The sequence below is a fragment of the Canis lupus genome, chromosome 25 (assembly GCF_003254725.2).
Source record: "Canis lupus dingo isolate Sandy chromosome 25, ASM325472v2, whole genome shotgun sequence".
NCBI classification, from domain to species: Eukaryota; Metazoa; Chordata; class Mammalia; order Carnivora; family Canidae; genus Canis; species Canis lupus.
The window spans coordinates 36,344,003-36,360,299 of NC_064267.1; positions in this window are offsets into that span (position 1 = coordinate 36,344,003).

Sequence of the window (16,297 nt, forward strand, 5' to 3'; positions counted from 1 at the left end):
ACAGTGCTTCAAATACACTTGAGCCAATATTTTAACTTTCTTTTCAAAAAGAAAACCTGGTGATCTCAGCCTTGTATTCCTGCTTGCTAACAACAAATTGTGCCTAAAAGATAGATATTCTCCATAGTCTAGAATGTAAACTGTAGTCTGTCCCATACTCCTCATGGTATCCCTGGCACTGAGATTGAGTGTTAGCTAACATCTGTTGTAATACTCATTTCTCTTATGAGAAAGTAATGTTTCCTGCATTTATGATTCCATTGAAATCAGGACAAATAACACACATAGTGAGAGGGCCTCTTGCTTCCAGAAAAATAGACCGGGCTATTGCTTTTTGTAGGTAAAGTCTAATCTCACATGTTTAACATGAAAACATGCCAGTTTATCTTCTCATGTCTCGGAAAACTGCCTTGCTCCTGCAAGCATGTGAACTTATAGTCTTTGTGCCACCCCAGGCTGATTCCTGAGCCACCAACTTCTTGAATAGCAAGAAGTTCATAATGGGCCTCTAGGTCTCCTGATTCTCTCCACTTCAGTAAGTTGTACACTAACAATTTACACACATTGCATTCTTCCACACAACCATCGTTAGCAACCGATTGCTTTCAGAATAAAATCCAATGATGTTAAAAATTACAGACCAACACCTTCCCTCATTAGACTGGCTAGCCATAAGGCTCTCAAATCTAGCTGTAGCCCGAATGAACTCAACTCAATTCAGTTCAGCTCAATTCAACTCAGTACATATATGTTGCATGCCTTCTAAATATGAGCAATATGCTTATTCAATGGGAGGAAAAGAGAGATAAAAGAATGTTCTTCAGAGTGCTTTATGTCTCAAACTCAAAGAACTCAATTGAAGGAGAAAGTCATGGTCATTAAAGAGAAGCATCTTTAGGCTCTGAGAAGGAAGATATTACTTTTAATTGGCCTAGGATCTCTGCCTTCAATCCTTTGCTATTCCCTTAGCTGACCAATTATTTCACAGCCACCCAACACCTTGTACAATTCTACTACTGCACAATTGCTATCTTGTTCCTCCCGTTTGCATGGTGTTTTTGTGCAGCCTTTTGCCTTTCTGTCATCCCTCTGACCTGTCCCCTTCATTAGTCTTCCCTGATCTCCTCAGCTCACAGTGGCCCCTCCTAGTTCTTCACAAAACAGTTGAGGGGTACATTTGGTGTGAATATTGAATTACCTCTCAGTGGCATGTGCTGGACTATTTTCTTTAATCCACACAGAAGCTGCTGGAGTACAGTGAGTACTTCATATATGTCTCTGCCTCTCTAATGTTGAAAGCAGATTATGACTCCAATAAAAATGCATTGGCTTATTCATTACACTCAAAACAAATCTGTATAGACACAAACAGCTTCCATTCTGATTGAGATAGCATTTTTTTTTTTTTTTTTTGTCTAGGATTCTCTCTTGAGTCAAACAGATAGAACAACCCACCATGCTGCTCTTCTAAAAATAAACTTCCAAATCTTGGGCAACACATATGGCATGTATCCTTCCTAGGCCTCCGAGGCCCTGGTTCCTTTCTCTGCTTGGGTAACCAGAACACTATAGGTACAGAATTACAGACACTTCTGTGAGTTACTCTGTGTCACATTTTATTCTGCTGGACACAAAACACTAGATGGATAGTTTCCTTCCCTTTTTTTCTCATTCTTCCTTGCCTAAAGTGGAAGTTGAATTCTAAAATCCTAAGCCAATTTGAATAGGGTATATTATAGGCACAGAGTGGCAGTAGATGTTCAGGGCAACATGAAGCATTAGGTCAAAACAATCTATACTCTTACAAATGTTCTTCATGTTGAGCTCTCAATTCTCACCACAGAATTTTCTCCTATGAGCGTCAATATATTGTAAAAATAAGAGAGAGAGAGGGGCGCCTGGGTCTGTCAAGTGTCTGCCTTCAGCTCAGGTCATGATCTCAGGGTCCTGGGATCAAACCCCACATGGGGCTCCCTGCTCAGTGGGGACCTTCTCCCCATCCCCATTCCCCCACTTGTGCTCTCTCTTGCTATCTCTCTCTCTCATAAATAAATAAATAAATAAATAAATAAATAAATATTTTTTAAAAAATAAGAGAGAGAGAGAAAACATGCTGTGGAAGACTGCTTTCAAGAGAGATGGTCATACAACATCTTAAAAAGAAGAATGTAGGGCAATGAAGATGTTGGGGAGTGAAGAAATGCCCTGCCTTGAAGCCATTAGGGGCTGCAGGATGAGATACAGATGGAATGAGTTGTGATTGGAAAGTCAGGAGATAGATTCAGGAACTGAGTACAGGCAGACATTAAAACATGTCTACAAGGCCCAGAAAGATCCTGACACTGGTCAAGTTTCAGAATTAATTAAAACATGAATCTCAGAGTCAGGGACAGTCTCTCTCCCTATTTATTTATCCTTTTAGTGATAAAGTTGGACATAGTGTTCTTTGAACCCAGGGATGGAAAGAGACTTTTAAGTTGAGTGTAGCAGAGATGGTAAGATTCATGAAATGTTTTATGGGCTCCCTGCATTTTGCAGCCACCATACAGTTAGGTGGGGCCTGTGACTCTCTGGCCAATGAGATGTGAGTCTTCATCATGTTCAGGCTGAGGTAATTCTCTGGTCTCTCTTTTCGTTCTTCACTCCAGATTGGGCAGCTACAGCATGGTAGCACTCCTGCCAGTCTGGGTCTCTGAGTTACGGTGTGGAATAGACCCCTACTAATCCACTCTGGACACATGGCAAGATTGAGAAAAGGACTTTTCTATCAAGCCACTGAAAATTTGGGAATGTTTATTATTGCAGTAGAATATAGTCTATCTTGAGAACTACAGTGAGCTAGAGAGTGGCAGAGATGAGGATAGAATTCGGGTTTCCAATAGACCAAATCCAGGGATGGCATGTGAGTGAGAGAATGAAGGAGTTTCCCTTTAAATCAAGAGGGCTTCTTCAGTAATTTATTTGTTTAATCATTAATTCATTCTTTAATTCATTTAAATCCACATTTACTGATAATCTTCTGTATATCTGTACCAGGTTAGGGATACAAAGATGAATAGATAAATCTGTATGACTGCCTCAGGATGTTGACAGTCTGGCCAGGAAAGCAGACATGTGAGAGAGTGAACAGCAGGCAGAGACATATGTACTGTAGAAGTCCTGTGTGGATGGTGCTCCAGAGCTGGTGCAGAAACCCCAAGCTGCTGCAGAGAGTTAGGTAAATCTTCCCAGCTCATTTGTCCTAAAGGGCCAAAAAGACAGAGAAGGAAAAGACACTCCAGTCAGAAGGAACAACTACTTCATTGTTCGGAGGCAAAAAGAATGAGGTTGTGTGGTTGGTTTATCAGGACAGGGAAGCAAAGTTTGGCTCATAATGAGCCATGGAGCTCGGATCTTATCTTTCAGACCATAAAGAACCATTGAAGGATTTTATGGGAAGTTATACTAGGGGCACCTGTCAGGAGGTTGTTGAAAGAATCCAGGTGTATGGTGATAGGAATCTAAACAAAAATGGTCGTGGGGGTTATAGTGAAGCAGAAACATTCCTTTCTGTTCTATGGTAATTATTAAGGGGACTTTGGGCTACTAGGTTACAACAGGAAAATTTTTCCTCCTGGAGAATAGCCAGGACTCTTCCCAGCAGGTTTTCATGGGGCAGGGTCCTAAGTATCATAAATGTAACATCCCTGAAATCCTGGCATCTTTTTTGTTCCCTTCACTCAGGCCACAGTGACTCTGCAGGGATGGTCTGGAAATAATGAAGCTTAAGGAAGTCTTCGAAAGTAATCAAACATTTTGTCTCTCGGTGCCGTGTCCTGCTCATTAACTTATTGTGGAGATTCATTAATCCAGTGTAAAACTGTAATTAAAAATAATCTCCTTTTCTTGAGGAAGTGGGGAGGGAAGGGGCTCAGAATGGAGCAGCAAATAACTAGGCCGATTACCACAGTCAGAACATGATGATAGCAATTCACCTTTCTCTCCCTTTCTGTAAATTTCTCTTTACTGGGAAGGCTGCAGGCTTTTGCAGTGAACAGCTTTCCTTCAACTGTATATATTGTATAATGGCTTTTTGAGCTCCATTCCCACCCTTGGGCTCAACTGCTTCTCATACCCTCCCTGTTCACCAACTGGTGAACCCCTTTACACAGGTGGGTAAACTGTGGCCCAGCTCATGTGGAGACACCCCCCAAGGTCTGCTCAATATATTAGAGTACTGCTCCCCTTAATCTCAGTGTGGAACCCATTTTGCTTTACCAGACTGGTACCCCAAACTCAACTGTGACACCATTAGATCTACAAGGTGGATATAGGGCCTGAGACTCTGCTCCATGGTGGGCATGTATAGGGTCAGAGTCATGGCCAATTGCATGTCGAAAAACATGAGCTCCAGGGTCAGGGATATCTAGTTTGAATCCAGCCTCTACCGTCTACCAACTATGTGTCCTATAACTATCACTGATGACTTCTGGTACTCAGTTTTCCCATCAGTAAAATGGGATTATAATAGTTCTTATTCATTCAATAGATATTTATTGAGCATTGAAAGGCTGTTCTAGATGCTGAGAATATAGCAGTAAATGAAATAAATCCTCTCCCCTCATGGAGCTTACATTCTAGTGCATGAGGTGGGGAGACAGGCAATATATGTCTTGTAGGGTTGTTGTAAATGAGAGAACAACATAGAGTAGATGCGGGGAAAGGTTCACTCCTTCTGCCTGCAATTTCTTCTCCACAAGGTGGTTCCTGAAGAAGGCTATAGACTAGAGGAGTCTCCTTAACTTTCTATCTCACCCATTCTTTCCTTGTGGACTATCCCCACTCCTTACAGCCTGGGTCCAATTTTGCTTTGTTTTGTTTTCAGTACTCAAGCTCTTCTAAAGAACATCCAGACACAGGTGTAAGATCATCCCACTCCCAGAGACCTTACTTGTTAACAGAGACTCTAGTAAATAACTGCTTAGAAGACCTGAAGGAATAAATGTAGAGCCTGGATATTCAGGCTGTGGAACAAGCTCTAGAGATCCAGTATGGATTTTCCTGCCTCCCCTGCAAATCACACTATGGGGGTGGGCATCTAGTGCTCCATGGCTGGTTCTCTGTCATAATCCCAAAGTTGCTGGATAGGATGTCAGGAGAATCTGTTGTTTTCCCCTGAGATTCTGGAAGTCCTAGGGGCTTCCCTGAAGGCCTCAGGGAGGGGAGAGGAAGGGCCCAAGGGCCCTGAGCTGGCTCCAATTTCTCACTGTCTCCATCCATTTCAACCCAAATAGCAGCAATTATGTAAACTAGAGTTTCAGAATAATTCTAATGAGACCCTACAGCTCTAGTTCCCCAGCCAGTTCCTTCCCAGATCTTGACCTTCCATCTGACACCTAACCATTGCAGGGTGTATAGTCACAATGTTACAGAAGGCAGACTGCAATCACAGCCTCCATCTCCCACAGTATGGTTCTTAGGTCCAATCCTCTTCCAACATGGGTTATTGTGAACTCCTAGCATCTTCCTTAGAGGTCAGGAAATACCCCACCCTCCAATGGAGGCAGAGTTCTGCTATTAGAAAGCAAAACTTTTCACTCCCCAGGGGAGCTTGGATTGAAAATGAAAGAACCCCTGGAAGAGGGTACCAAGTACCAGTGATCTTTTCCCTGAGTTCAGGGACAGATGAAGGGAACAAGAGATGAGTTTCTGACCTAAGAAAAAAGTCATTGAAAGGGAAAGGAGAGGAGACACCTGATGCTCCAGAGACAGAAGCTACTTGCTTATTAGCACTTGGGTCCTGACAAAAGCCTTCACCTAATGTCTATGGAAAATTAATTTTATCAGATTGTCCCACACAGGATTTCTTTAATTCAGGAAAGGTCCATTATATTCAGATGTACCCAGATCAGCTAGACTCTGGAAAGTTTAAAAAAATGCAGTAGACACAGACCCTTCCCTTGAGATCAGATATCCATCAGAAAACAATAGGAATTTGGGGATAGCCAAAGATCAACCGGGGATCTCCTGCTCCATGAGATGGCCTTGGTACCTAGGAAAATTGATTAAACTATTGTGAGGCTCTGAAAGTTCCTATAGAAAGAAAATAACCAGAGTAGCTATAATTGAGCACCTATGCATCTGATCCTTACCATGCATGACCAAGCCAGAATGTCACAAAAGTCCTGTGTGGAACATACTATCATTGCTATTATTATTGACATTTTCCAGAAGAGCAAAATGAGGTTTCAAGGGATTGGAAAGCAGCCCAAGGTTGCCTAGTTATGGATGAAGGCAAAGGCATCAAACTCAGATATACTGCTTCAAAGAGGCTCAAAAATATGTTCAGTAAGTAAGCCATTGTACATTACAAAAGATATAAAAATGAAGACAGGTTTGCTGAACCTCAACGATAAATACAGTGGGTTTTTTTTTTTTTAAAGATCCATTTATTTATTCATGAGAGAGAGAGAGGCAGAGAGAGAGAGAGAGAAGCAGGCTCCCTGCAGGGAACCTGATGTGGGACTCCATCCTGGGACTCTCTAGGATCACACCCTGAGCCAAAGGCAGATGCTCAACTGCTGAGCCACCCAAGTGTCCCAATACAGTGGGTTTAATTTCCATTCCACAGGGAAAGGAGGTTGATGCAAGAAACTAACACAGCTTGAGCTCTACTATGTGCCCAATGCCGTGTAATACCACTTCCATGTACTATGTCAACTGAATCTTCAACAGCAACAATGTGAAGTAGGCATTCCCATAGCAATCAAAATCTTAGAGAGAAATTTGCCTGTGACCAGAGATTCAAACCTATGTCTGACAATCCCAAATTAAGACTTGTATTCCACATTGTCTACCTTCTGCAAAGGAATCAGCCTTGTAGAATAGGTGAAACGGATGGGGATGGGGATGAAGAAGGTGGGATGAAGACAGTGGGGAGAAAGGCCAGAAGGAATTCTATTCGTTGCCCTAACAGCCAGACGGGCATCTAGGTTAGGCTAGGCTAAATTGGGGTGGACAGTGGTGCAGTGAAGGAAGGCTGTCTGCTTTCTCAGACCAAACTCCTCCCTCAGCAAGAAGGTTGGCCATAAACCACAGATGACTCAATGGCTAAAGGCAAAGCACTTTTGAAGGCACTGCTAGCAAACAGCTTAATTGCACCAGGCAATCCCTGCCATTCCCTCAATAGATAAATAGCTGCCACAGAAGGCATTAATTGGAATGGCTTAAATAGCTGCTGTTTATTTACTGTCACAGGGAAGGCAACTGTTTGAGCCTCCAATAGGAAAGCCTGGCTGGATCTCTTACCCCCCTACCTCTAGCACCTCCCCTCCCCATCCAGCCCTCAAGCCCCTCCTTCCCTCCTTTTGGGAGCGGTGCCGGATCAGCGTTTTTATTTTATGTTGCCTGATTTATCTGTTCTGTGAAGCTTTCATTTCAACTTGGAGAATGTTCAAAGTAAAGCTCACCCTGTTACAGACTTAATTGGACCATATTTCAGTCCCAGTGCATCTGTTCAGTGTGGCTTCCTTATCCTGGGTCCATAAACTTTTATTAAGTTATATATCAGGGAATATACATATATATTCCACTAACATGTTTGGGATCTTTTTTTCTCCTCCCTCCTCCCCCTCCTTGTCTTTTGTTGTTTTTATTTTTACCACGGGGGAGGAATGCTGATAGGCCCAGAGGGACACGGAATAGAACTTACTCTATTTCCCTATTTTTGTTTAAAATAGAAAGGACAGGGTCATATTAACCTCAATTTAGTGCAGCGACTAGATGTCAGAGTCGGGATTCTGCTAATTTCCATTCGGTTTATTGGGTACGTTTGATATGCTAATTCTCAACACCCGCCTCCCCAACCCCTCCAGGAAATTTGCCTTTCAATAGCGCGGCTCTTCGGGGAAGGGGAGAGAGATAAGGGAAACGGGATAATTTTGAAAAAGGAAAGAGACTTAAAGCCTTAAAGCGGAACAGCAAAAAACGGTTCCCTCAATCCTGTTTAGTAATTTGGAATATCATCTTAAAATAGATGCAAGAGTACCATGCCACCTGGAGGGAAAACATACCTTTTCCCTTGGGCCCCTGGTTCCTGCATTTGACAATTTGGATTGAAGGCTTTGATGGATTAACCTGTTACTAACGTCACAACTGCTCTAATAGGATGCAATGACAGTTCTCTCCCTTGAAAGTTGCCTTGGTCTACCCCAATCCCCAGGTCAAGATGCTCCTGAGTCAAGAGATAGAAGGTAGCAGAGGAAAGTTTTCCCAAAAGAAACTCTGGAAAAACATTTGAATATTGGAAAGTACAGAATGGCAGGATTGTAATGACACTCACCAGTTGCATGTGTTGAGGAGAGCTTCATGCTTTCCAATATGTGTAGCAAAACTCAGATTAACCTTACATCCAGAATTTCTGTGTTGGCACCCACAGAATTTTAAAGCTTATCAAAATTGCCAAAACCAAGTGCAATCCTTTCCAACTTCCCTTTAAACCTGTATATCCACATATCACTCAGCTAACTGGATTTGCTGATCAGCTTCAGGTCCTGAAAGAACATTTTCTTAAAAGATTTGGGGGTCCTCCTGTGCCTTCACCTGCAACACTACCCTCCCATCACCACCTGTGGTTATTAATTTTTCTTCTAGGCATTCTTCACTGTTTTGCTTGGGGGAAGGAGCTCCTTTGCCTTTTCCCCCCTCTCCCACATAGCAGCTTGAAAATCCTAGCTTACACATCCTCAGAATCTGCAGGAGGCTGTCATTCCCAGGGGCTCTCCATATCATCCTCAACAATTTACTCTCAAAGACCCTTCAGTTAAAGATTGCAATAGAAAGAGAGACTATTGGGCAATCAAGCAAATTTGGGACTGAATTCTAGCTCTGCCATTAGTTCTAAGGCTTTAGACACGTTGTTTACCCTCCTTGAGACTGTGTGAAGCACATACAATTTAATTATCTCATAGGGTGCCCTCAGATTTAGAGATAGTGGATATGAAAACATTTATTGCAGAACCTGGCTCATGGACATTATTATTATTATTATTATTATTATTATTATTATAGCAATATTAGACCATTACTATTATTATCACCATATTATTTTGTTATTACTGTTACTATGTTAGACTGTTACTTTATTATTATTACTATTATTATTTTAAACATGAAGCCACTGAACCAAGAGTTTCATTCATTAGATGAATTAAACAAAATTTTTTAATTTTGTTTAAGCCGAATAAATACATTGCACATATGTATATGGCTCTGTGCTAGGTGTTGCAGATGATAGCACCTCTGCTTCCATTTGAAAATTGTGGATCCAGTTGGGTTGGGGAGAAGAGTGTGTGTGAGGGGAGCAAAAGATGGGGAAGGTGGAGAGAAAGGAGCACCTTTCACCTATGTAGAAGCACCACAACACCAAGTGCTCTGAACCAGGTACACACAGAATGTCTCGGCATAGAGGAGAAGTGGCTAGTTGGGAAACTGGGAAAGCCATCTGAACAGCTGTGCTATTACAGATGGGTTTTGATGAAGAAACATGTGTTTACCAGATAGAAAAGAAAGAATAGCATTAAGAGTAGAAAAAATGATTTACACAAAAACCTGGGGATGAAGGTCCAAAATGTGTTAGAGACTAGTTAGAAGTTTACTGTGATAGGAATATTGGGTGTCTAAGTAGAAGTGCCTAAAACTCAGTGTGTTAGTCAGTTATTGCTGCTTAATAAATTATTGTAACACTTAACCTAAAGCAACAAACATTTATGATCTCAGAGCTTCTGTGGGTCAGAAATCCAAATGTACCTTGGCTGGTGTCTCTGGCTATGGATCTTGTCTTCAAGGCTGCAGACGAAGTGTCAGCCAGGACTGCAGTCATCTCAAGGATATACTTCAGATTGATGCACTTCCAGACTCACTCATATGGCTGTTGGCAGGATTCAGTTCCTCACTAGCTGTTGGCCAGAGACCTCCCTCAGTTCCCTGGTCTGTAGGCCTGTCTATAGCGCAGCTCACAATATGGCAGCTGCCTTCATCAGAGTGAGCTAAGTGAGAGGGTAAGAGCAAGATAGTGCCAGCAAGGTGAAAATCAAGATCATTTCATAATTTCAGGCATAACATCCCATCACTTTTGCCATATTCTATTGTTTAGAAGCAGATCAGGAACAGGATTACAAAAAAAAAAAAAAAAAAAGGAACAGGATTACAAAGGAGTGAACACACAGTGGGGCCACCTTAGAAGTTTGCCTGCCACATGTAGTCTGGGGGACAGTGGTGAAGACAATTATATGCTCAGCCAGGGAACTTGTACTTTATTTTATGAGCAATGGGAAACTACTAAAAATGTTTAAGGGCTAGGAAGTGGAGATATTGATGAAATTAGATTTACATTTTAGATTGGATCACTGGTAGTTAAAGGAAAGACTCCATGGGAGAGATTGGACATGAGGTCAGCCATGAGCCTGTGGGACTGCTTCAAGCAAGAGACCATGGGGACTTGATCCAAGGTGGCGAAAGAAGAAGTGGAGAGGAAGGGTCAGGCTGCAGAGTATTTTGTAAATAGAAACAATACATCTGGGCAGCCCGGGTGGCTCAGCGGTTTAGTGCCGCCTTCAGTCCAGGGCATGATCCTGGAGACCCGGGATCGAGTCCCACGTCGGGCTCCCTGCATGGAGCCTGCTTCTCCCTCTGCCTGTGTCTCTGCCTCTCTCTCTCTCTCTCTCTCTCTCTGTGTCTCTCATGAATAAATAAATAAAATCTTAAAAAAAAAAAAAGAAACAATACATCTGATTCATGATTGACTGTAGGATGAGGAAGGGAAGTGAATCAAACCAGTGTACATTAACTAGGTACCTATTCCTACATAAGAATAATATGACCAGGAAACATTGAAGAGTAAGCACTTCTGGGGTGGGACTGAGCAAGAGCTATTGGACTCTGAATTGATCCTTTCCCAGGTAATGATAAAGCAGGAATGAGAACTCAGGCAGGTGTGCTGGTCTGTTCTCTGCAGCCTCCCATTACTTGTGTTAAGAGTTCAAACCTTGAATGCAGAGGGTCTGGGCTCTAATCCTGGTCCCATCATTCACTGATAATGTGACCTAGAATGAATTATTGCTTTGTCTGGATTTCTTTAGTGTAAAATGGATAGAGTGCTGAAAGTTATTTTAACAGACGATTATGAGGATTAAATAAGATAACCTATGCAACATGCTTAGCATAATCTCTGACACCTGCTAAGTATTAGCTGTTCTAAATATTCTTAGGCACTGTGTGGGTGTTTGCATTATGCTTGGGCTCAGTTCTAGCGTCCTTTAAATCTTACCTAGAGATGTGCAGAGTACTTTAACTTCAGGTGAATTTGCCCTTAACCCAAGTCGTGGCCCCTTAGGGTGGCTGTTGCAGCCATAAGCAGTTACTTGTAGTTAGATTCTAGTTCCTGTTGCATTGCATTTCATCATGCTCTGTCTTCTGGAGTTTGGAATATACTTCATGCCCACTCCTGTCTCCAGTAGACCAGAAATCTACAATGCCCCTTTCACTATTTCTTTGTCCCCACAGAGCTCAGAGAACCTTATAAATAGCAAGCAATGCCTTCTTTTTAAATTATTGATATATAATTGATACAAAACATTAGTCTCAGATGTACAGCTTAATGATTCAATATTTGTACATATTACAACACGAAGACCACGATGAGTCTAGTTAGCATCCATTACCACATATAGCTACATTTTTTTCTCATAGCTACATTTTTTTGTGTGATAAGGACTTTTAGATTTGCTTTCTTAGAAGCAACACCTTCTTTAAGGATCGATCTCTTTGTTGCTTCATTTACCCCACAAATGTGTATTAAAGATGGACTATCCACAAGCACCTTAGTGTGTACTACTGGGGATACATCAGTGAACCGGATCACAGGGCTTGCTTTCTAGTGGGAGAAGTAGAGAAGAAAGAAACAGTTAGTGCTAAGAAGGAAATGAGCAGCAGTGAGGAGTCAGAATAGGTCTCTTTGAAAAAGTGACATTGAAACTGAAGGATGAAAAAAACTAGCCACTTAAAGAACAGGATGAAGACATCCCAGGATTGAGGTCGGGGATGGCTTGGAGTGCTCCGGGAACTGGCATAAGGCCGTAAATCAGCACTCTTCAATAGAAAGGTAGAATGAGCCACATATGTGATTAGGAAATTTTTGATAGGCATGTTTAAAAAAAAAAACAGATAAAATAAATACACTTTATTTAATCCAATATATGTAATGTCTTATAACCACATTTAAAAAGTAAAAATAAAATCTTAATTATAACTAGACCTATTTCAAGCACTCGGTGGTCATGCATGGCTGGTGGCTACCATACTGGACAGCACAATCTTAGATTAAGTGACAAGAACATTATGTGAGACAAGATTGAGGGGATAGGGCCAGTCATGCAAAGCCTATGGTGGTAGGAATTCTAGGTGTGATGGGAACTATGAGAGTTTCTTTGTGAAGAATGATTTCTAGAATGTAACCTTTAACAGTGTAAATGGGAGATAACTGGGACTTGAACAGAAGTTTTGGCAGTGATAGTAATGGTAACTAACACTCATTGTTAGCGTAGGAAGTCCTTCACATGGATAAATTTGTTTAATCCTCATAGTGATCCCATGAGGAATGGGCTGATTTATCCCATTATCCAGATGAGAAACTGAGGCAAGGATAGGAGTGAGGCTGGGATTTGAAATGAGGCAGTTCTGAAGCTTTGCTTTTGGCCACTAGGTTATAACACTTTTCTGACAGAGGCAATAGGACTGATGTGCCAGGCATATTTAGGGGAGAACCAGTTGGAAAGGATCGAGGGGACACTGAGGAAATGGAGGGATCCATGACCACACCCTAAAGGCTCCTGTGTGAGTGGGCCACTGGATGGAATTGCTTTCTATTGGTGGCACAGGAAAGAGAGGACCTTCAGAGGAACAGTGCTGGGAATAAAGAGCTGACACTATAGATTTCTATGGTGACACCTAGCAGAAGGAAAATGGGGGATGTGAGGTCGCAGATGGATATGAGTCTGCACTGTGGAGAAGAGGTCTGCTCTCCTGTAAACCTCTGAAGTAGACCTTAGGAGTGATCAGCAGGTAGAAGGTATTTGGGGAAACGATGGACTCCCCTGGGGGAGAAGGGCAGAATGAACAAAAACTAAAAAAGTGCTCAGCACCAAAACTCTACAGGTCTTCCAAATACAGAGACGGGGAAGAAGAGCTCAAGCAAGGAACCTGGGGAACAGCCACGTCGTCTTTGCTCCCTACCCATTTTCATGTGCTGTCATTCTGCTAGTCTTCTTTTTCTCTCCTGGTCAGCCTCCTACTTGTTTAGACCCAGCTCAGAAGACATCTGCTCTAGAGCTTTCCTCATACTGTCTGAGGCAAAGTTGGTCATTCTCTCTTACACATTTCCCAGGGTTATTGTAACAAATCGGCACAAACTGGCTGGCTTAAACAATAGAAATGCATTCTCTCACAGTTCTGGAGGCTGGAAATCTGAAATGTGAACTCTGGCAGGTGCAGGATCCCTCCAGAGGCTCTAGGGGAACATTCCATCTTCTGGTGGCCTCAAGCATTCCCCGGTGTGTGGCAGGATTGCTCCAATCTCTGCTTCTGCCTTCACATGATCTCTTCTCTGTGTCTGTCCTCTGCATCTCTCTCTATCTCTTTTTGAAATTTATTCATTTATTTTAGAGGCAGAGAGACAGAGAGAGCACAGGGCAGGGGGGAGGAGTAGAGGGAAAGGGAAAGAAAGAATCTTAAGCAGGCTCCATGCCTAGCACAGAGCTCTTGCTGGACTTGAACTCACAACCATGAGATCATGGCACGAGCGGAAATCAAGAGTCAGATGCTTAACCAACTCAGCCACTCAGTTGCCCCCCTCTGCATCTCTTTTATAAGGATACTTTTCACTGGATTTAAGTCCAACTCCAATAATCCAGGATGACCTTATCTCTAGATCCTTACTTTCATTACATCTGCAAATGTAATTTGGTAAAAAGTTGGTATTTGGTAAAAATGCCACATAAGGAAACTCATGTTTCAGGGTGAGGAAATAGACATATTTTCCTAAGGCCACTGTTCAACCCACTGCCCATCCTCTGCGCTTATCTTCTCTCTGTCGTTACCTCCAATACAGCAAGTAATGGAGACACATAAGTGTTTCTATTCCAACTAAAACATGCCTTTTCAACACAGACAATATGTCCCCCAAGGGAGAGAAAATTGGTTGAGGAGGGAGAGATTACTCTTTTATGGATGAAATATAGATATACATATAGTACATAAAAGTAATATATAGTATTCCATGGTATTGAAATTTTGTGGTGGGGGAAACCAGGGGGAGAAAAGTCTCAGCAGGCTCTGCAGATAGGAGGTAGGGGTTGATGATGGCTGAACTATTTTTCCCCAAAGGTAGTTACCATGTAATGTTTGTATCTGTAGAAGTCTCATACACACTCCCAGTCCCTGCACGCCCGGACTCCCACACTCACATTCCAACAGCACCAGCACTGGGCCAGGAACTGAAAGGATGGTTCCGGCAAATTAACAACAAACAGATTTGCCTCCTGCACATTCTTAGATGCTTCATTTAAAATTTGACTAGAGTGGCCATTGCAGTCATGGGTAGAGCCAAATCTAAACCCCCCACCCCCCTCCAGTTAATCTGCCCTCTGTCTCTGCCCGTACCCACATGGCGGAAGTATTTTGAATTATGGACTTTAATAGGCATCTATTTTACAGCCTAAAGTCACAAAGTCTAACGATTTGAAATATCACTCCTGCAGCCATCGCTCCCTTCAGAACTCTACATATTTAAACAGAATTTCAGTTACCAGAAAAACTCATCTTTAGAGAGAAAAGGGAGGGATGGGGGTGGGAAATCCACTGATTTAATGTTTTATCAAGAGGAAAAGAGTGTGGAGAGAGGCTTGCTGAACATCAAACGGGCTCCAGCGCAGTGAATTTAGCAAGGCAGAGAGCAGTGCAAATTGGAAGATTTAAAAGTCTGAAGTTTAAACATCGCTTTTGTTTTCCTAAACTCTAGATATTAATAATACTATTGTGCAAATTATAAGTCTTCCCTTTTTAGGAAATAGGGAAGAAATCAAACATTTGCATAGACCAATGGATTGCAATTCTGATGGTGGATACCTCCAAATCCCCTGCCTTTTGTGCCTCTTTCCTGGTCCAGTGAATCACATCACCTCATTCAAGCAGGGCCCCTCGTAGGCCACACTGGGCCATTTGAAACTCCCACCGCCTTTCTTCCAGCATCTATTTCTTCTGTTCCTTCTTACAGGTAACTGCAATGCCCCGGTGCATCCCCTCATTGCTGTTTTTCTGAAATGCAATTTACATATTAACTGATCTCTTTGGTTTCAACCTCTTTGTCTTCCAATCCATCCAGAATCCTTTCCCTCCACTTGTCTATTAATCAGTCTTTTCCATCTTGACACCCGTGCTCAGGAATCTGAAATGGGGCCCAGCTGCCTATAAAATAAAGCTCACTGCATCAGCTGGCTCTCAAGGCCTTCCCTACGGGACATGCTCTGTGTCCTCTATTCCCGGATACTCGCCTTGTTCTCTAATAAAGCCAGAAGCTTCCCTGTGCCTCCTCACATATCTGTCTCATTCTGATCTCCAGGTCTCTGTCCCTCTTGGGTCTTCCACCTGAAATGCTTCCTCCTTTCTTTCCATCCACCACACTCTTCCCCTCCCTCAAGGGCCAGTTCAGACCCCACCTTCTTCACAAACTTTGGACACAACAGCCCACAATGAGAAGGTGGTTTGACACTTAGCCACATTCTGTCCAAATATGTCATCTAGCCTTTAGCAAGGAGCTTCCTAACTAGTAAAGAAATGAGATATTTTACATTATGGTTGTAGCCTTCTTAGTTCTGTACAAGATGGTAAGAAATTGCATCAGCGTTGCTCTATTCATTCATTATTTCCATCAGTAGAATTGTATTAACCCCTTTCATGAAGTGCCTATCACAGGCCAGTTTACATATTAACTTATATCCTTTAATCCCTCACAAGCAACTCTGTACACTCTCCAGATATTCAGCCTGGAAATATGGGAAAGGGAAGGTTATTGAGAGAGAGAGAGAGAGAGAGAGAGAGAGAGAGCATATTTTTCTTGTTCTCCTCTGTCCTGGGCTCTGTAGAGAGGCCATAATAGTTGCTATCTCATTTGATCTTTTCCCATCCAGTTATAGTAATGACCATGTGTTTTAATCCCATTTCTCAGATAAAGCAAGTAAGGCTCAGTGGTGTTAATAACTTATTT